The sequence below is a fragment of the Schistocerca gregaria genome, chromosome 6, assembly GCF_023897955.1.
Source record: "Schistocerca gregaria isolate iqSchGreg1 chromosome 6, iqSchGreg1.2, whole genome shotgun sequence".
In the NCBI taxonomy this organism is placed as follows: domain Eukaryota; kingdom Metazoa; phylum Arthropoda; class Insecta; order Orthoptera; family Acrididae; genus Schistocerca; species Schistocerca gregaria.
Window position 1 is genome coordinate 439159770 of NC_064925.1, and position 22418 is coordinate 439182187.

At 44.1% G+C, this 22418-nt stretch overlaps 1 protein-coding gene across 1 annotated transcript in view; it reads left to right on the plus strand.

Annotated features, from left to right (window-relative positions):
* Positions 1-22418, plus strand: part of LOC126277983 (dystrobrevin beta) — a gene marked incomplete in the record, with an annotated part of 561627 nt that overhangs the window by 140468 nt on the left and 398741 nt on the right.

Here is a 22418-nt window from a genome sequence, read left to right on the forward strand (position 1 = left end):
GCCGTACCCTTTCGCGTTCCGGCTTTTGCCTTAAGCAGTTTAGGGAAATCACGCAAAACCACCATCAGGATGGCCGGTCGCGGGTTTGAACCATCGCCCTCTCGAAGGCAAGTCCACTGTGCTAACCACTGCGCTACATCGCCTCGTTAAAAATCACCAATACAGGTTCGAAATGTATTCTGCCGATATTTGCTTAGTAGCCATTTTAGCCTATTAGCCTATTTTCTCCATTTCACTACTCGTTTTCTCAAACTGTCATGCTACCGTCTTGCGATACATTTAACACGGGATCTCTGTTCATATCGTGTTGAAAATCAACGGATACAGCAAATGATCTGGAATAATTTACGAAGATTTCACTTCATTTCGATTACGCAGTACAATGAAAGAAACTTTCAGTGCGCCAGGATGCATGCTTCGATTTGAGGCTTTCCTGGTAGATTTTTAAAACCGATATTAGACCACGGAACCTTTGCCTTTCGCGGACAGATGTTCTACGACTGAGTTATTCGTGCTTGAGTCGCGATTTACTCTGCCAAAATACGTCTCTCCTACCATCCAAAGTGCAAGTCAAGACACACTGCTTTGCATAGTGAAAATCCATTCTGGAATAAACCCCTACGCTTTGGTTAAGACATTTCTCCGCAACATCTTCCCAGGAGTAGTGGCCCGCCAGGTGTGCCGGAGAAGTTAGGTGAAGTTTGGTGGGCAGAAGAGGGGAGCTGCAGGAAGTAAAGTTAAGGGCGTCTGGGTGAGACGTGCCGGGATAGCTGTGTCAGTAGAGCACTTGCCCACGAAAGGCAAAAGTTCAGAGTTTGAGTCCCTGAGTGGCACACAGTCTTAATTTGCAACGGAAGTTGATTCTGTGGTAGATTTCACACCGTGAATAGCTTGAGTAGACCATCATCGTGCTGTTTTGTGAGAAAAGGAAGGTCAATTATTGCCAGGGTCTATAATGTGAAGAGAAGAAATGACAAAAATGTCCCGTGTCTCTTTTTTTCACAAAACGCGTTTTCAGTGCTACTGTGTTCTCGGTACTGTAGCATGTTCCTAGGCTTGTTCCAAGTGTCAAATCAAGGAGAAAGTGATTCAGATATTCAATACTAGATGGCGCATGGCCTTTGTGCTTGGCTGCGCTTCCGTCTAGAGTTCCCCAAGTGACTGCGCCAAGGTCTCCCACAGCTAGCAACACGCAAGTTTTTGGTGAGTGGGCACAGATTTTTGAGCGATGATAAAGATTTTGCGATTATGGAGAAACGAAGAGAGGTAAACAAGGCCGTTGTACCGCAAGATTTACATAGGATTGTTCACTCATGTAAAGCTGTGAACCCATTTCGTGTAATTGCAGTGCATATAATTGACTTTTTTTATTTTATTGTTCCTGATGAAATGTTGCTGTCAGTGGATGCTTGTAACATGGCCAAATGCATTATGGTGATCCATCTTAAATAGCTACTAAAAAATCTTACCCTGAAACGAATGGAAGAAGTCAGTGTATTCAAAAGAGGAAATACCATGGCTGATGAATGCCTTACTTGATCTGAAATACCACTCGTGTTTATCATTTGCAGAACAGAAAGAGCTTTTGGCGATATTGCCATTCTTCCTCAACAGCACAGGTAAAACATGTGATCCCGAGAAAAGAGTTGTGGAAGAAACAGAATTCAGTAGTGAGAGACTTTTTTCTTGAATTTAATTGTAACCCCTTATAAGAAATATAAAAGATATGAGAAATGATTTTTGTTGTTTACAGTTTTACTATTTAAAACTTGCGGCCTCATTTTAAGGCATTTGAAACAAAAATTCTCTTATTGGCACGTAGAATCAGTTTCCTGGTATGGCACTTAGAACTTGTTAAGGAGTTATTTTCTAATTTCTCATTTCTCACAGTGATGAGGAGAGCTGCATATTCTCTCATATGAAAATACCTTCTCAATTTTTTGGCTACAAATAACTTATGTACAAAAGAGAGAAATTAGTTTTTGATAATCCTGACAAATGTGAGATTTGACGCTTCTCATGTTCATAAGTTTGTATACTTGACTGCATTTTCTTTAGTCAGCTGTAAAATATGATAAATTAAATTAACCGCTATATTGTTGAATGAATTTCAAAATCAGCCTGGAACGTGTCGCGGAAATCATGTTAAAGGAAAATTAAAATGACCGGACGGGGATTTCGGCCAGTTATGCGGCTATTTTTCGGCGATCTATAGTCGTGTTGTAACTTTTCGGTTACTACCTTTTACGTTTTTGCCACTGTTCACTCGTTAACACTCATCCTTGACTGCACTGCGAAATTCTATTGCAGATACGACTTAAAGTTAGGGAATGATGCAAACGTTTGCGAAGATGTGATTACGAAGGCTTTCCCGGCGTAATAATTGATAATATTCTTCTCGGGTATGCAGCCGGATCATAACGTCTTCATGACACAATATTTCCGCGGTCCAACTGGCCGCCATCTTCAGGTGAGAGTGCTGGTGCACGATCTCGCCGGAACTGACTTCCCAGCGCAAGCGGCGGCCCCTATACAGGCCGCAGAAGACCCACAACGCGTGCGCGAGAAGGTGCCGGAACTGCCCTCTAGCGCAGTAGAGATACCCCGCCGCCAGTGATGGAAACAGGCGAAATCGAGATATCGCTGTCAAAAATTAAAAAAAATTAAAAAATGCGAAGATGATTTTAAACATTTATATTCGATCAAACAAGTTTGATTGTGAAAAAATGACATTTATACTGCTCGTACCCTGAACACTGGAGCTGTGACTGTGAAGACGGGGTGACAGTGAACGAGCCATGTCAGTGTGAAGTCGATATGTAGGCGCAACTAGACAGAGCGGGACGGCCCCAGAAAGGTGAGCCTTACCACGTACAAAAAGAAAATATTCGCCGACATTTCAGACACATTAACATCGTAAGTCAATTTGCTCGCTCGACATTTAAGTCGTGAAACATGAATGGTCTTTAAATACGGCCAGTGTTCATCGACGGATCCCCAGTTGCAAGTTCTGACGCCTGGACAGTTTTATAAATATACGAAACTGCAATCGGTCACTTTTTTGAAACGTTGACTGTGAATGAAGGAACTATAAAGATTTCAGAGTTTTGTGTGAACAGCAGAACTAGAACGATTAACACATGATGAATGCATGATAGCGACGCAATCATTATCATGACACGTGCGTTGGTAGCGTTAAATAACTGTGTAGACAATGGCACCGTCAATTACTTGGTATGGCAAATAGTAGAACGGGTTGCAGAATGACAACGTCGTGATAAAGATTATGTAATGGTGTGGCCATTACTGCGTGAGGAGGAAAGCATTCATGTTATAGCTGCATTCTAGGGCCAGGTTGATTAGAAACCTTCGTCTTACGTACCGTACCAGTATAAAGGACGCTATTATGCTAAAATAGACACGAGAATTCCTTTACAAACGTGTCTGTGTAGCAAAGAAGCTTTCTCGTACGACTTTAGTCTCGCTTTGACCATAGAAGACTTGAACAGTACCTTCATCGGTGATAATGGACTGAATCGCGCTTGTACGAGTCTGACGCGGCGTGGAACTCTAACCATATCATTTCTGGTTGTCCGCGGTTACCACTAGAAGCAACATGGTTACAACAGCTTATAATGAAGTGTGCACAAACATTTACGTGCTGTTGTTGAAGACATTATTATCAACCAATGATTTGGTCTCTGATATGTGTAACATTTAGTACTCTAAATTAATGCTGATTTTTATGCAGTTTTAAGAATACGTTGTTTCTTATCTCCATGCATTAGAAACTAGCCAAATTGAATAAAATATTTTTAAAAATCTTGGACGAAATCACTGCGAAACGTCGTCCGTCGTTTAGGCCTATTGTCCACTAGGTGCGTAAACTTGTGACAAAGCGTCGCACAATTTTGTACGTGATTGGGCGGGTGGAAGAAACACGTGCAGGGGAATTGGGGCACTGCTACTGGTCGTCCGTTGTCATGCGTTGTCGCGCGACCATGCACACGCTTCAGATAACTTTGTATTTTCCGAACCAGTCGCCCGACATGGCGATAGAATGCGAAAAGCTAATCAGCAAAGTGCAAGCAACCAGATGTTTATGGGACCAGAAGCAGTCTCAGTACCACATGAGCAATGTTACTTGGAAGTTGTGGGAGGAGGTAGCAATGGAGTAAAAAGAAAATAGTAACGTTCTTTGTTCTCGTGTGCTTAGTGACTAATGACGCTTTTATAAAATGTGGTTCCCATTAGTTTGTTGCAAATTCATAAAAGCGTTTCGTGTTATATTTAACGAATTGTTATAACAATTTTTGCTGGTGTTGAGAGAGTCCTGTAGTCTCAAGAGTTCTGTTCCCCTGGCCTGTAAACTATCTCAAGTAAAAATTAACAAAGGCAAAATACTTTCTTAGACCGCCTCTGAAAGAATCTGAAAATGTTGTGTTAAATCCCATTTGTTTCTAGACCGTAAGACACCGGAGGAATTTTGTAATAAAAAAAATGAAGACTAAAGTCTTATCTTTAGTTAGAAGATATGGTTGTATAATGAATCCTGTTGCGTAACCTAAGCTAATTAGTCTGGTGAAATATTGCTAATATCTTCTGCAGTGTTCCATGGCAGTATTTTGTTTGACGTATCTACAAATAAGTTCCATTTTACAGTATTATACATACGTAAACGATTATTTAATTGTAACAAATGATTATTTAATGTTTGTCAAGTGCCTGATATTTGCGATTATAAATTTAGTGACTCGTTGTGTAGCCCCCTCGACAGAAAGTGTGGGAAAGCATTTCTCTCACGTCTGATGCTAAAGCAGTACTTCTACTATGCCATCTGCAAAGTGGTAAGTCAGTACGGATTATTTGTTTCAGCTGATATCACTAAAAGTTTGCAGAGCCTTCTTTGTATAACTCAGTGTTTAATAGCAAAGTAATATATTTTACAATGTAACAACAATACATAACGGGAATACGTCTAAACAGTGGGATTCCTTCACTAAGATGTTCTTGCTGACGGGCACCAATCTAAACAACACTCAAAGCAGCGTTTACAATTAAACGCAAAGCTCAGCTTCTGATGACGAAGATGTGGAAAGTAATGAGATTAACTCGAATGTAACTTGTAGTGAAAAGCGATTTACCAATTACGTAGGTCTTTAGATGGTATGGATGATATTCAGAGTAATGTCACACTCTGAAACCCAGGCAATGCCTACAATACAAGAAAAAAGTTTCAAGTGCCCGTGCAGAAATAATATTCAGAAGATGAGTTATGATGAGAAACTATTTAAAATTGAAAATAAGAATTTCCCTTTTTCAAATAAAGACATCAGAGAGCAAAAATAGTTAATACCAAGTTTAGATGAATACCTTGCTACGTCTGCGCGCCCCTGGTGTTTTCAGTGCATACAAAAAAGGAAATCGAAAAGTCACCAGATCTTACTCACCCAAAGGCCGACTGTACTGATATGGTCGGACATCATCATCATCCTTTGCAGAGGACGCGCTATAAGTGAGGTACAACAATATGGGACGGCGGATTGTATACTTATTGTATCCAGTGGACCTGGCAGTTTGCAAGTGAGCCTCCACGTTCGAAAATAATTCTCGACTTGAATTTTATCAGTTTTCTTTGTAAAAAGAGCAATTTATAAAATTAAAAATAAACGTATTTTTCCAGCCAGAGGAATAAAACTTGGATCCTGAACGTAGAGTCACATTAAAGCTCTCAGAAATACGTACGTAATCGTGTCCCCAGAGGTTTGCTTCTTCGGGCTGTATTCAGTTCCCAAAGGAGACCTTCCTCCCGAAAGCTGCCTCGACGCTGTATTATACGCTGCAGACGGAAGGAAGGTCGTCTTTGGAATATGCTAGCCATTTCTTGCCGTTATCGCGACCCGCTGCGTCGGTAACCGGTAGTGGTGGCTCCATTTGCATATTTTGTTGGGCTTATCTGTGCCGGCAGTGCGGTGTTTTAGCCGGGCGTTGGGCGCTCATTAAGTTTTTAACCGCGCGGCGGAGCATCCTCGTAAAAGACGAGCAAACGAGGCCGGCCGTGGTGAGCGTTGGCCACGGACCTCCGGCGACGTACGGTGCCTCGCCGGCCAGCTGAACAAGCAGCGCCGCTCACAGGCGAGCATCTGCGCCGGCAACGCCTCCGCCACCGACGACTGCACTCTCAGCGCACGTTGCGTGAGCGCAGCCTTCGACTTCAGCTCGCTGTTCTTACGCAGTCTGCACTCTTTGGAAGTAGCTCATTTTTGTATCCAATACACGTGTAACAAAATTAGTGCGTGAAAACCATAGGATAGTTGCCCTCAAGTTGTAGTAGTTTCCCCACTCTTAACGCGACAAACTGAGGAGATGAAATAATTGACACACAGCCACGTTCATCCGACCAAATTTAGTTCCCGTGGCTTCTCTATATCAGTTAAGGTGTTCCGGCATGGTTTGTCTGAATTACTTCTTCCTTCTTGTCCGGTCCTGAATTTAATCAATTATTAGTATCTTCATTGAAACTTCCTGGCAGATTAAAACTATGCCCGACCGAGACTCGAACTCGGGACCTTTGCCTTTCGCGGGAAAGTGCTCTACCATCTGAGCTACCGAAGCACGACTCACGCCCGGTACTCACAGCTTTACTTCTACCAGTACCTCGTCTCCTACCTTCCAAACTCATTTCTCATTCTGGAAACATCCCCCAGGCTGTGGCTAAGCCATGTCTCCGCAATATCCTTTCTTCCAGGAGTGCTAGTTCTGCAAGGTTCGCAGAAGAGCTTCTGTAAAGTTTGGAAGGTAGGAGACGAGGTACTGGCAGAAGTAAAGCTATGAGGTTCCGGGCGTGAGTCGTGCTTCGGTAGCTCAGAGGTAGAGCACTTGCCCGCGAAAGGCAAAGGTCCCGAGTTCGAGTCTCGGTCGGGCACACAGTTTTAATCTGCCAGGAAGTTTCATATCAGCGCACACTCCGCAGCAGAGTGAAAATCTCATTCTGGAGTATCTTCATTGTTGACAAGATCTAAATCTGAACCTCTCTTCCTTCCTTCCCCCTCTCTCTTCCTTCCTTCCCCCTCTCTCTTCCTTCCTTCCCCCTCTCTCTTCCTTCCTTCCCCCTCTCTCTTCCTTCCTTCCCCCTCTCTCTTCCTTCCTTCCCCCTCTCTTCCTTCCTTCCCCCTCTCTCTTCCTTCCTTCCCCCTCTCTCTTCCTTCCTTCCCCCTCTCTCTTCCTTCCTTCCCCCTCTCTCTTCCTTCCTTCCCCCTCTCTCTTCCTTCCTTCCCCCTCTCTCTTCCTTCCTTCCCCCTCTCTCTTCCTTCCTTCCCCCCTCTCTCTTCCTTCCTTCCCCCCTCTCTTCCATCCTTCCTTCCCCCCTCTCTTCCATCCTTCCTTCCCCCCTCTCTTCCATCCTTCCTTCCTTCCCCCCCTCTCTTCCTTCCTTCCTTCCTTCCCCCCTCTCTTCCTTCCTTCCTTCCTTCCCCCCTCTCTTCCTTCCTTCCTTCCTTCCCCCCTCTCTTCCTTCCTTCCTTCCTTCCCCCCTCTCTTCCTTCCTTCCTTCCTTCCCCCCTCTCTTCCTTCCTTCCTTCCTTCCCCCCTCTCTTTCTTCCTTCCTTCCTTCCTTCCCCCCTCTCTTTCTTCCTTCCTTCCTTCCTTCCCCCTCTCTTCCTTCCTTCCTTCCTTCCTTCCCCCCTCTCTTTCTTCCTTCCTTCCTTCCTTCCTTCCCCCCTCTCTTTCTTCCTTCCTTCCTTCCTTCCTTCCTTCCTTCCCCCCTCTCTTTCTTCCTTCCTTCCTTCCCCCTCTCTTTCTTCCTTCCTTCCTTCCTTCCCCCCTCTCTTTCTTCCTTCCTTCCTTCCTTCCCCCCTCTCTTCCTTCCTTCCTTCCTTCCTTCCTTCCCCCCTCTCTTCCTTCCTTCCTTCCTTCCTTCCTTCCCCCCTCTCTTCCTTCCTTCCTTCCTTCCTTCCTTCCCCCCTCTCTTCCTTCCTTCCTTCCTTCCTTCCCCCCTCTCTTCCTTCCTTCCTTCCTTCCCCCCTCTCTTCCTTCCTTCCTTCCTTCCCCCCTCTCTTCCTTCCTTCCTTCCTTCCCCCCTCTCTTCCTTCCTTCCTTCCTTCCCCCCTCTCTTCCTTCCTTCCCCCCTCTCTTTCTTCCTTCCTTCCTTCCTTCCCCCCTCTCTTTCTTCCTTCCTTCCTTCCTTCCCCCCTCTCTTTCTTCCTTCCTTCCTTCCTTCCCCCCTCTCTTTCTTCCTTCCTTCCTTCCTTCCTTCCCCCCTCTCTTTCTTCCTTCCTTCCTTCCTTCCCCCCTCTCTTTCTTCCTTCCTTCCTTCCTTCCCCCCTCTCTTTCTTCCTTCCTTCCTCCTTCCCCCCTCTCTTTCTTCCTTCCTTCCTTCCTTCCCCCCCTCTCTTTCTTCCTTCCTTCCTTCCTTCCCCCCTCTCTTTCTTCCTTCCTTCCTTCCTTCCCCCCTCTCTTTCTTCCTTCCTTCCTTCCTTCCTTCCTTCCCCCCTCTCTTTCTTCCTTCCTTCCTTCCTTCCTTCCTTCCCCCCCTCTCTTCCTTCCTTCCTTCCTTCCTTCCCCCCTCTCTTCCTTCCTTCTTCCTTCCCCCCTCTCTTCCTTCCTTCCTTCCTTCCTTCCTTCCTTCCCCCCCTCTCTCTCTTCCTTCCTTCCTTCCTTCCCCCCTCTCTTCCTTCCTTCCTTCCTTCCCCCCTCTCTTCCTTCCTTCCTTCCTTCCTTCCCCCCCCTCTCTCTCTTCCTTCCTTCCTTCCTTCCTTCCCCCCTCTCTCTCTTCCTTCCTTCCTTCACACTAGATCGCGTGTTCCTCTCTCTCTTCCTTCCTTCCTTCCTTCCTTCCTTCCTTCCTTCTTCCCCCCCTCTCTCTCTTCCTTCCTTCCTTCCTTCCTTCCTTCCTTCCTTCTTCCCCCCTCTCTCTCTTCCTTCCTTCCTTCCTTCCTTCCTTCCTTCTTCCCCCCTCTCTCTCTCTCTTCCTTCCTTCCTTCCTTCCTTCTTCCCCCCCTCTCTCTCTTCCTTCCTTCCTTCCTTCCTTCCTTCCTTCCTTCCTTCTTCCCCCCTCTCTCTCTTCCTTCCTTCCTTCCTTCTTCCCCCCCTCTCTCTCTTCCTTCCTTCCTTCCTTCTTCCCCCCCCTCTCTCTTCCTTCCTTCCTTCCTTCTTCCCCCCTCTCTCTCTTCCTTCCTTCCTTCCTTCCTTCCTTCCTTCTTCCCCCCTCTCTCTCTTCCTTCCTTCTTCCCCCCTCTCTCTTCCTTCCTTTTTTCCCCACCATATCCTTCTGCCAATTCTTGCCTTCTTCCCTTTCTTCATTTCTTCCCTCCCTGATTTCCATAAATTCTTCTGCCTCTCCCTCCCAGCCTTCCTTCTTCGTCGTGTCCACCTCAACTCCTCCTTTCTTCCCCAACTTTTCCATCAATTCTGTCCCCTCTTCCTTGTGTCCTTCTCTATGTAATATCCCTTTCTATGAAATTATTCATTTATGTAACATTTTGTGTAAAGGTTTGTGACCAAAGAAAAGATACTCATATGTATGTTATCTGTACAAACAAAGGAAGGCCCGGTCTTCAGTTTTTTTTTTTTTTTTTTTTTTTTTTTTTTCTTCCAGAGAGCAACCAACAGAAGCCGGGCTGTTCGCATTTGTCTTTCCTCTTCCAATTATCAGAATGTAAACATCGTGGGCGCTAATTATTAACGATTTATAATGTATAAATTGGTTTTGAGTTAACATGTTGTATTTTTGTTAATTCAAAAGATCGCATGATTATGGTAATATTTAATGTCATAAAAGTTTTATTTTTTAACTTTTCTCGCGGGGAGGACGCAACGCTTCCTTGTGGCACCGATCCACCATTGGCGTGATTTCTTTACTAATTTGCAAAATTTGTTTTTGCTCATCGCAAGATCAGAGCCTGCACTCATTCAGAACAGTAGTCAGAATTTTTATTCCATCATGCAGGATACATCGGTTCGCTCCCAATACCACTCTGGCGACACAAACTCCATTCTGGTAAAATTTAAATTGGCGGAGATGGAGGGCAACTCACACTTTCCTTCCTTCAGGTCTTCCACACCTCCCTCCCCCCTTCTCTCTCTTCCCTTCATTTCTTCACTCCTTCCCCCTGTTCGTTCGTTCCGTCTTTCCTTCCGTCCACAGGCGTCGCACGCGTGTACGGCCGCTGAAATTAGAAGAGATGTACATACGAAGCGTCGGACTGTTGTCCTGTGCCAGCGCCCTTCCATTCCTCCTGTATAGTATTCCATTAACTCACCTACTCATTTTTAAAGGGTTTTTTCTTTGCAGTCTTTTGACAACCTCGACGCTTCACTGGAACACAGTCACAGTGTAACTAAGTTGTCCTCGTGTTGACAGGGAGCCGTAATATTTACTTTTTGGGAACTGCCGTTAGCATTTTTCCACCACTAAAAGCATCAGTTTGTCATTTCTGAGATGTGTGCAAATGTGACCTAAGCTTTCATTTTTGAATTTAGTTTCCGTTCAGTAGTAGAATTTATTGAAAAATCTTTCCCAAAGTTACATTTTTGAAATCATATACCAAGTGATGGAAAAAAACTACGTTGTTAGATGTTTTCCGCCCATGTTTCCCTTCACAACTGTCCGTGGAATAACAATTTCTACACCGAGAGGTGCATTTCTGATTGCGTAATATATGTCAGCAAGCCCACATTTAGTTTCCTGACAAATCCTGACCTACTAAGGAAGTGTGTTCAAGGCAAAACTGGAAAGCCAAATGAGTCTGTAAATGCGCTTATCTGGAAACATTGCCCGAAGACATCATTTGCATCACCTGCAGTTGTAAAACTTTCTACGTATGATGCTGTAACTGTTTTTAATCGTGGAAACAAACGTTTGGGCTTCAGGGCTGGTACATTCATTTTGACGTTCCTGAGAAAGTTTAACGCCGTCGTGAGTCTAGAGCTGAAATATCCATCCACGACCTAGCAAAGGAAACAAGGCAAAAAAAAAAAAAAAAAAAAAAATTAGAAGACGAGTCTTGACGACGGAGATGATTAGGATTACAGTTCTGCAGCATTCTGAGAAGGTATGATTGAAGGAAATATAACTTTAATCTTTAAATTCATTTTCCCGGAAACTAAATTATTTAACGCTTACGTAGCTTTTTCTACATCTACGTGATTACTCAGCTATTGGCAATAAAGTGCCTGGCAGAGGGTTCAATGAACCACATCCAAGCTCTCTACCGTTCCACTCTCCAGTAGCGCGTGACAAAAATGAGCACTTAAATTTTTCTGTGCGTGCCCTGATTTCTCTTATTTTAACGTGATGATCATTTCTCCCTATGTAGGTGGGTGCCAAGAGAATGTTTTCACAATTGGAGGAGAAAACTGGTGATTGAAATTTCATGAGAAGGTCCCGTCGCAACGAAAAACACCTTTGTTTTAATGATTACCACTCTATTTCACGTATCATGTCTATGGCACTATCTCCCCTATTTCGTGATAATACGAAGTGAGCCGCCCTTCTTTGAACTTTTTCGATGTCGTCCGTCAGTCCCACCTGATACGGATCCCACATGGCATAGCAATACCCCAGGATAGGGCGGACAAGCGTAGTGTAAGAACTATCTTTAGTAGACCTGTTGCACCTTCGAAGCTTATCTAAATCCTTTTGCAGTTCGTTTTTGTCATCTGATGACTTTACTCCAAGACGGTAAATTAGAGCATCATCTGCAAATAATCTAAGAGGGCTACTCAGATTGTCTCCTATGTCGTTAATATAGATCAGGAACAATAGAGGGCCTGTAACACTTACTTAGGGTACGCCGAATATTACTTCTGTTTCACTCGATGACTTTCCGTCTTACTACGAACTGTGATCTTTCTGACAGGAAATCATGAATCCAGTCGCAGAGCTGAAGCCTTATTCTATAGGCACGCAGTTTTGTTAGAAGAGGAACGGCGTCGAAAGCCTTCTGGAAATCTTAAAATATGGAATCAATTTGACATCCCATGTCGATAGCGCTCATTACTTCATGAGTACAAAGAGGTAGTTTTATTTCACAAGAACGATATTTTCTGAATCCGTGCTGACTGTGAGACAATAAATCGTCTTCTTAGGGGTAATTGATAATGTTCGAATACAGTATATGTTCCGAAACTCTACTGCACCTCGACGTAAGTGATATGGGCCTGTAATTCAGCGTATTACTCCTATTTACTATTTTGATTATTGGTGTGACTGAAGTAATTTCCCAGTCTTAGGTATGGCTCTTTCTGTGAGCGAGCGGTTGTATATAATTGCTGAATATGGAGCTATTGTATCAGCATACTCTGAAAGGAACCTGACTGGTACAAAATCTGGACCGGAGGCATTACCTTTATTAAGTGTTTTAATCTGCTTTGCTACACTGAGAATATATACTTCTTTCTCATCTTGGCGCTTGTTCCTGATTGGAATTCAGGAATATTTACTTCGTCTTCTTTGGTGAGGGAATTTCCGAATATCGTTTTTAACAACTCTGCGTTAGCGGTACTGTCATCAGTCACGTCACTGTTGTTATCGCTGGTGTGGTTTATGTATAGCAAGGATCTACCTCGGTTTTCTTGCAGATTCCGAGACAGAGTTTTTTATGGTTGCTAGTCTCTGTATCCGTCATGATAGTTCCTATTTGTTCACAATTATTTGTTGCTAAGAGGTGAAGTATCCTTTCGCTGCCATTTACGCTTCGAGTGGGCTCATGAACTAATTGTTCAAAATAATATTCTGAGAAAGTATTCAGTATAATTTCTTATGACGCTTTATGCCTGCCGCCGGCTTTAAACGTATAGTTTTTCCAACATATTGAGAGTCGATTGAAGTCACCACTGACTATAATTGTATGAATGGGGTACCTATTTGAAATGAGACTGAAGTTTTCTTTGAACTGTTCAGCAACTATGTCTTCTGAGTCAGGGGTCGTGCAAGGCACCATGACGGCCAAGGAGTATCGAACAGTGGCTGGTTCAAATGGCTCTGAGCACTATGGGACTTAACATCTGAGGTCATCTGTCCCCTAGAACTTAGAACTACTTAAACCTAACTAACCTAAGGACATCACACACATCCATGCCCGAGGTAAGATTCGAACATGCGACCTTAGCGGTCGCGCTGTTCCAGGCTGAACAGTGGCTGGAGACCACGTACACCCTTTCGTGACGAACATGTTTCCCCAACAGCAGTGGCATTTTTCAGCAACGTAATGCACCATGTCAGAAGGCCAGGAGTATGATGAGTGGTTCGAGGAACACCGTGACGAGTTCCAATCGATGTGCTGTTCCCCAACTCGCCAGATCTGAAATAAGTCGAACACGTCTGGGATGTGATTGAACGTGGCGTCAGAGGTCGTCCCACACCCCCCACACCCCAGAATTTACGGACATTAAGTGTGTGTGTGTGTGTGTGTGTGTGTGTGTGTGTGTGTGTGTGTGGTGCCAGCGACCTACCAAGGCCTCATTGTTCCATGTCACCGTCGAGTCGCCGCTGTTTATCCGTGCAAAGATAGACATGTAGGCTGTGAGGAAGGTTGTCATGATGATCTGACTAATCAGTTATATAATTTGATTCTTCAACTTCTCCCGGCGTATTTCTTGCTCGAACAGTTCACGGGTGTACTGCCGGTCCATAGTGTCCAACGGGCACTATGTTTCGGCGGTCAGACATGTCGCCATCGTCAGGTGCACTGACGAACTGAGTTAGAGGACGGGCGGCCGTCCTAAATCCCCTTCCCCTGTGAGGCGTTCTCTCCGCGAGCAGTTATATAATTGTTTATATGGAAGTAGACATGTGGAAGTTCAACTCTGGCAGTGATTGCTTTAACAGCTTACAAGGAGACAGGAACATCACTAATTACAGATGTATTAAAACTTATATTATTTTTCTAGTAATTTGTAAATTCGAAGAAAAATTTTGAAAACTTAGCTTAAAGTTGAATTATACGATTCCTAATGATTACATAAAAGTTGAATTATACGATTCCTAATGATCACATAAAATTCTACCTGTTCATCTTTAAAATTCTAGACGCGCTGTTTGATAACGAGAGTATGCGCTTTATGCAGCCCCTGTGTCCCCTTTCCTCTTAACGCTGGACCAGTTCGGAAGATGGACGGCGGGTGTAGCCAGGCTGCCAGGCTCTAGGTATAGGACGCGGCTGCGACTGCAGCCTGACCCCTATAGCCGTCCGCGTCCCCTGGGAACGGGGCGCCAGTAGCCGGCTGGCCGCAGATAAGAGCGGGCGCTAACTCACGCTATCTGTGACAGCGCAGCCGCTAATAGGCGCAAAACAAGGCGCACCGCGCTCCTTATCTCGTCCGGCCAGCCGCCGAGCGCCTCTGCTCCTGGCTCTGCGCATGCGCGTGCACCGACCAACAAACAAGAGGCCTCTTACCGACGTCTTGCGAATACGCTTCGTGACATTCTTAAGAATGTAGCGTCCAGCGTCTGTATTCTAACACTAGTCTCGAAAATAAGAATCAGTACAGCAGTAAATAGCATATAAACACAAAAACTTACATGTATTTTCTAATTAATGTTCTGTTTAACTCAAGATCGTTTTCACTGTAGTTATTTAGGCGAAATGAAAGCAGCTGTCAGAAGGACAATGACTCTTTTAACGAATTTGAAAGTAATATATCTGCAGATTCTAAAAAAAACTCCAAAAAATTTTGGTCTTACGTAAAATCTACGAACGTTACAAATAATTCAATTCCCTTCTAATGCTAACAATATGGGTAATGTAACTGATGATGATAAACAGAAGGCCGAAATTCTGAACCTAGCTTTCAAAAACTCGTTTACAGTAGAGGACTGCAGCACCATTCCCCCTTTCAATTATCGAACGAACGAAAGGATGGCTGACGTAGTGTTTAGCGTATCTGGGATTTTAATACAGTTAGGATCCTTACACGCCAGGAAGGCATCTGGCCCAGACGGTATCCCCGTAAGATTTTATGTGGGCTGTGCTACAAATATAGCACCATTCTTATCCGTCATCTATCAGATAGCATTGGAACAACGGAAAGTTTCACGGCAATGGAAGAAGGCCCAGGTCTTAGCAATCTATAAAAAGGGTATAAAATCGGACGCACGTAATTACCGGCCAGTTTCACAGACATCGATTTGTTTTAGAATAATGGAACATATTTTGTGGTCAGACATAATGACCTTTCTAGACACTGAGACGCTCATGTTCAGAAACCAGCACGGTTTTAGGAAACAGCGGTTATGCGAGACATAGCTGGCCCTCTTTGTGCATGATATACAAGAGGCTCTAGTTACCGTCTCCCAGGTGGATGCCATATTTCTCGACTTTCGAAAGGCGTTCTACTCAGTTCCGCACTGTCACTTCCTACAAAAAGTGCGAGCTTACGGTCTATCCGATGACATGCGGTTGGATAGAAAGTTTTCTAACAGACAGGGAGAAGTACGTCGTTCTGAACGGGGTGACTTCAACAGAAACAAGAGTAACTTCAGGTGTGACCCAGGGCAGCGTAATAGGTACTCTGCTTATTACGATTTACATAAACGATCTGGTTGATGGTATTGACAGCGGCGGAGACTGTTTGCCGATGATGGTGTAGTCTACAGGAAAGTAGTGTCACACGAAAGTTGTGCACAAATCAAAATTTGCAGAAAATAAATGCGCGGTGTAATGACTGGCAGTTATCTCTCAATATTAGTAAGTGTAACCTACTGCGTATAACAAGGCGAAAATCCCCATTATTGTAAGAGTACAAAATAAATGCCCAGTCTTTGGAAGCGGCAACGTCCGTCAAGTATCTGGGTGTGACTATTCGAAATCATCTCAAATGGAATGATCAGATTACACAAGCAACGGGTAAGGCGAACTCCGGTTTATTGGTTAAATCCCGAAGCGATGCAGTCCTTCAACAAAAGAAATAGCTTACAATACGTTAGTTCGTCCAGTCTTGGAGTACTGTTCGTCTGTATGGGACCCTTACCAGTTGGGTCTGATTCAAGAGGTTGAGAAGGTCCAAAGAAGAGCGGCAAGGTTCGTGACAGGTACATTTAGCTATCGCGAGAGCGTTACAAATCTCATAGAAAGTTTGAAGTGGGACACACTTGCACTTGCTAAACGGAAGGGGCTGCTCACTAAATTCCAAAATCCGGTTTTCGCCGAGAATGTGGAGCATATATTATTACCACTAACTTTCATATCGCGCAAAGGTGATCATTCAAAGATAAGGGAAATAAGAAAAAAATGGTTCAAATGTCTCTGAGCACTATGGGACTTAACATCTTAGGTCATCAGTCCCCTAGAACTTAGAACTACTTAAACCTAACTAACCTATGGACATCACACACATCCATGCCCGAGGCAGGATTCGAACCTGCGACCGTAGCAGTCGCGCGGTTCCGGACTGCGCGCTTAGAACCGCGAGACCACCGCGGCCGGCAAGGGTAATAAGAGCTCGTACTGAGGCGTCCAGTCTCCCTCGAAAGTTTTTACTCCCCTTCCCCCGTCGTAATTTTCTCTCTTCCCATGAGATACTCGATCCGCCCATCTAAACTTTATTATTCTTCTCTAACACTACATGTCAAAAGCTTCTATTTTCTACTTGTCTGAATTGCTTATCTTCCACTTTTGACTTCGATACACCGCCACACTCCAGAAAAAAAACCTTCAGAAAAGACTCAAACTTGTACGAGTTCTGTTCAAAAAATTCCGGAACTTTGATCACAACATTTTTCTACGCTTACCTTTTATTTATTGTGCACGGTCTCCTTCGAAATACTTACCTCCACAACCGATAACCACTTCAACACCGTTTCCACTTCGAGAAGCAGTCTTGGTACACCTCTTGCTGGATCGCGCGACGCGCCGTTTGCGAATTTTCTTTTATCTTTTTTTTATTAAAACTGAAACTCCTCCAGCTGTACTTAAGATTTTATATTTATTTGGTTACTAGTTTCGACGTTACGTCAACGCTGTCTTCAGGCCCGTAGACTTTGACGCGCTCAAGTGTGTGTGCCTGAGTACTAGAAGACCGCGGTGAGTCCAGTACGTGCCCTCGTCATTCCAACGGTGCTTTCAGGTTTATAAATAAAAAATGTCTGCAGAAGCGAGGTCTGGTGAGTACGGAGGATGAGGCAGCACAGTGATTTCGTTTTTTGTGCAGCTTTCACGCACCACCAGAGATGAATATGCGGGTGTGTTATCGTGATGCAAGAGTCATGAATTGTCTCACCACATTTCAGCCCGTTTGCTTCTCACATTTTCTCGCAGGCTTCGCGACATGTCCCGATAGCACCATGGATTAACAGTTTCTCCCTATGGCACGAATTCATGATGAACTAATCGTTCAAAGTCAGAGAAGGGCGCCCTGAACGAGAATCATCTTCAACTTCCGTCGGGCGTTTTTAAACCGCGTCAACGAGTCGTAACACCGAGTATGGCGTAAGCTCTAATAGGAGTAGGCTTCGTGCATCACTTGGTGTGTCTCTGTAAAGGTTTTCTTGAGTTTCACGCAAAATTTAATGCAGACGCCTTCTGCTAGCTCTGCCACGTCGAAATTCGCAAACTGCGCCACACAACGTTCTACTCAATAAAGCACTGAACATCGACATACAACAATGAAACTTCCGGCAGTTATACGTTGAACATAGGCGTGTGCACGGATGCCAACCAGATTTCGTGCCAGCACACCATTGGCGCGAAATTACGAATATTCCAGAATTTTTTGAACAGTCCTCGCATTAGATGTTAACACACTCCTCGTTTTCAGCCATGCTTTTCTAACCATGGCCCTTCTGCATTTTGAATCTTCCCTACTTCGGCCATTACGACTTATTTTGCAACCCAAATAGCAAACAAAATTCCGTTACCCTCGTTTTATATGTATGTATGTTCATCTGGATAGGCCCTGGCAGATTAAACCTGTGTGCCAGACTCGACCTTGGCACCTTTACCTTTCGCGGGGAAGTGCTTTCGGTAATTTCTTATCATCGTACACTCCGCTACAGAGAGAAAATTTCAATGTTCATCGTATAATTTCTTTTCAAAAGACGATCCGTTCCATTAAACTGTGTTTCCAAGCTCTTAGCCATGGCAACAGAATAACAGTACCACCGGCAAACTGCAATGTTTTTATCTGTTCTCTCTGAACGTTAATTCTATTTGGAAATATCTCGTTTTCCTTCTTATCTTGCTCACTGTACAGATGAAATAGCATCATTCTCAATTACTGCTTCCCTTTCATGGCCTTCGACTCCGGTAACTAATCTGGTACCTACACAAAGTGTAAATAACTTTGCGGTTCCTGTAATTCACCCCGGATATCTTCAACATTTCAAAGAGAGTAGTCCACACGGTCGAACGCTTTCTCTAAGTCTACAAATGCTATAAACATAGGTTTGGCTTTCTTCATTCTATAACCGAAGATAAATCGTAGGATTGGTGTTGCATCACGTGTTTCAACATTTCCCCGGAACCTAAACTGATCTTCGCCAAGATAGGCTCCACCAGTTATTCCATTCTTCTATACATTTAAATATCTGGATGCCGTCCTCGATCAGACACTTATTATGTAAGAAGCACTGCCCGGAACTATCAAAGAAGCGTGACTCAAGAATCAATCTACTCCGCAAAATAGCAGAGCATGACTGAAAAGCAAAGCTGATAACAGTAATTTCACTTAAGTACTCAGCTGTTTACTGTTGTTCCCCAGGTTGTGGAAACAGCTCACCCGCGTGTGAATGAAGCGATAAAAACCATTAGCAGCACTGTTAAGTCTTCTTCTATTCAGCGACTGCCTGTTCTGTCGAATATGACTCCTCCAGATTTCAGAATAAAAGCTGCCAAGATGTAAATTCTTACGAAGACATAATTCCATAATATATCAGTTCTAAAGTAGCACTTTCTAGAATTCAGCGACTATACGCATGAAGACACGCCTGTCATCTCTGGTCACAGACGTTTTCGACGTCACTAAGAAGTGGAGAGAACGCTGGCATGAACATACACTTCAGAACACTAGGTAATTGAAAACCCGACGAGGAAGGTTGCAGGGTTTGAGCTTCCACTTCGCAACTCACCGCATGCGAAGGGGCAACGGAGATGAGGCCACCTGTTGAAGCTGGGCTATTTTGAAAGTGCTGCGTATGACCGTGGTGCAGAGGAACAGACAGTGTTACAAACTATGGAGAAGTGCCACTTCATGCTTTTAAAAGTGGTCTGAATAACTTGGATGAAATGACACACAGCGCTGTGATGAGGGTGGCAAATTTCATCTTTAATTTGTAAATACATTGTGTGTGAATAAGTTCTGTGATGCTGTACGATTATTATTATTATTATTATTATTATTATTATTATTATTATTATTATTATTGTTGTTGTTGTTGTTGTTGTTGTTGTTGTTGTTGTTGAGTGTAACCTTTTGCCCTGTGTTGGTATTAGTGTTGTTGTTGTTCCTGTTGTTGTTGTTCCTGCTGTTGTTGTTCCTGCTGTTGTGTCCGAAGATAGGTACGATGTCGTTTTCCGCACTAGGCTGTTCTATGGAAGTATCATCATCTGTGCCAAATACATCTACTTGAACCTACTTACTGTGTTCAAACCTCTCTCTCCGTGTACAATTTCATTCACACTGCCTTCCACTACCATTCCCTGATGTCCAAGAAAGCTATAATGTCTTTTTAAAGGACAGAGAAAAGGAACGTTATACCTGCTTACGTGTTGTAGTCAGTCTTAGCGTACAGTATGCCATAACGTTGCAGCGTTGTTCATTGAAGTGTTTGCCTTACAAACGAATGAAGATTCGTTTCTGAACACCATCACCTCTTTTACAATTCGTAAAAATTTCATGCAGCTCAGCAATATTCCAGTGTGCGATTTATGCTGATGCACGGGGGAACCTCTAGAATGAATAACGAGGCTTTGAAGACTGCAGGGATAGTCTTCTAATGGACGAATCTAAGACAGGATATCTCGTTATTAACGAGGATCAAGTAGGCGAAAGAGGTCCTGTTCCGGCACTAGTTGGAAGCATGTGTTGCGAAAATGTGAAGAGGATTTTAAATTCATGGGTCCAGTTTTCGCAGAGGAATGTATCATATCACTACAGCCAAGCCAGGAATCAATTGGGGGTAGAAATTCAGCAATACTGATCTGATCCAATCCACAGTACATTGTGTTACTTTAAGACCTTCAGTTAGTACGCAGAACCAACACTTCCACGATCTCCTCGCCGGTGAGAGAAATTTCTTCATTGAAGCGCATGTTGCGTTAAGTGACGCCAGTGGCGAACCCGGTAGTCAGGTGCTGAAGTGTAAAACATCCCAGAGAGAAATTTCAGACAGTGTAGACTTGATGGGAACCAAAGGTCTGTTGTGGTCTTGTCATGTCAGAATGGGAGTCCATTAACTGCCTGTGAAATATGGGCAATTTTATTCGCAGGTGGAGGAGGAGGACAGGAAGCAAGTGGACCTGTTACGAGCTGACTGCTGAAAAACTAGTGGAGGTGGTGCCTTGTAGGGGCGTGCCATTCCTTGGGTTTAGGAGCTGCTAATGCGGACAGGACCCTGTTGGTTCGCGCTTGCATTCCATTGGAGCAGATTCGTAGAGGGAGGGAGGGAGGGAGGGAGGGAGATACGCCTCTGTCAAGGGCTTAGGCATAAAAGAGGTGCAATGACTGAGTAAAAGACGGTTTAAGAACTAACCGGGAGAGGTACGTGAATTGAGAAGACCTACCCCCTCGTGTTCGACTCTTCTGCCTGCGAGAAGAACCATTTCCCTTGGCTCGCGATAGTAACCGCACGATGTTGGCACAGTGTTCTTTCTACAGAGTTATTTCGTCCAAGTAGCATGACTAAGAATCGATCGTTGTCGCTAACATGGTTTTCCTGGCAACAGAGCGCGTAGTTCACATGGCTGCCACATACACAGCTCGCTCCTGGTCGACAAGCATTTGCTGAAGAAAATAAGCTGTCCGCGAAGCTTTAGATTTTTGTCGACTGAGAAGTGAAGGTGGAGTCCTTCAAAGTATCTACATCTACATACATACTCCGCAATCCACCATACGGTGCGTGGCGGAGGGTACCTCGTACCACAACTAGCATCTTCTCTCCCTGTTCCACTCCCAAACAGAACGAGGGAAAAATGACCGCCTATATGCCTCTGTCTGAGCCCTAACCTTTCTTATCTTTGTGGTCTTTCCGCGAAATATAAGTTGGCGGCAGTAAAATTGTACTGCAGTCAGCCTCAAATGCCGGTTCTCTAAATTTCCTCAGTAGTGATTCACGAAAAGAACGCGTCCTTTCCTCTAGAGACTCCCACCCGAGTTCCTGAAGCATTTCCGTAACACTCGCACGATGATCAAACCTACTAGTAACAAATCTAGCAGCCCGCCTCTGAATTGCTTCTATGTCCTGATAGGGATCTCAAACGCTGGAACAGTACTCAAGAATAGGTCGTATTAGTGTTATAAGCGGTCTCCTTGATAGATGAACCACATCTTCCCAAAATTCTACCAATGAACCGAAGACGACAATCCGCCTTCCCCATCACTGCCATTTGTCCCACTTCATATCGCTCTACAATGTTACGCCCAAATATTTAATCGACGTGACTGTGTCAAGCGCTACACTACTAATGGAGTATTCAAACATTACGGGATTCTTTTTCCTATTCATCTGCATTAATTTACATTTATCTATATTTAGTTAGCTGCCATTTTTTACACCAATCATAAATCTTGTATCCTCCTACAGTCACTCAACGACGACACCTTCCCGTACACCACAGCATCATCAGCAAACAGCCGCACATTGCTATCCACCCTATCCAAAAGATCATTTATGTAGATAGAAAACAACAGCGGACCTACCACGCTTCCCTGGGGCACTCCAGATGGTACCCTAACCTCTAGAATAATGCTCGAAACGAAAAAAGATCTTCCGTAGATGACGCCATTTCAACTACCTCTAATTTCCGTCTGGAAACACCTAAAATGAAAGCGTTGAGGATATTTATGGAAATACTGCAGCATCTTGTGAACGCAGTTTCAGCAAATTACAGATGGTAAAAAAAGTGTAAGATCCAATATGGGTGAAAGCAGAATGTCAGATTTAGCTATCTTGTCCGTAGAATATGTAACAACTCAGGCTTAACTTCAGTGACGTAATGAGTTTGTTAGTTTCGTTCAAAACAAGGAAATGCAAAGCAAAATTACAGTAACAATATAATTTCAAAATCGTATATCTCAGAGTCCGCAGCTCGTGCTCTAGTGGCTAGCGTTCCTGCCTGTGGATCACGGGGTCTCCCATTCGATTCCCGGCTGGGCTGCGATTTTCTGAGCACGGGGACTGGGTGTTTGTGCTGTCCTCATCCTTTCATCATAATTCGGTAAAGTGGCGAGACCGGACAGTGAAAAGATTAGGAATGTACACGGGC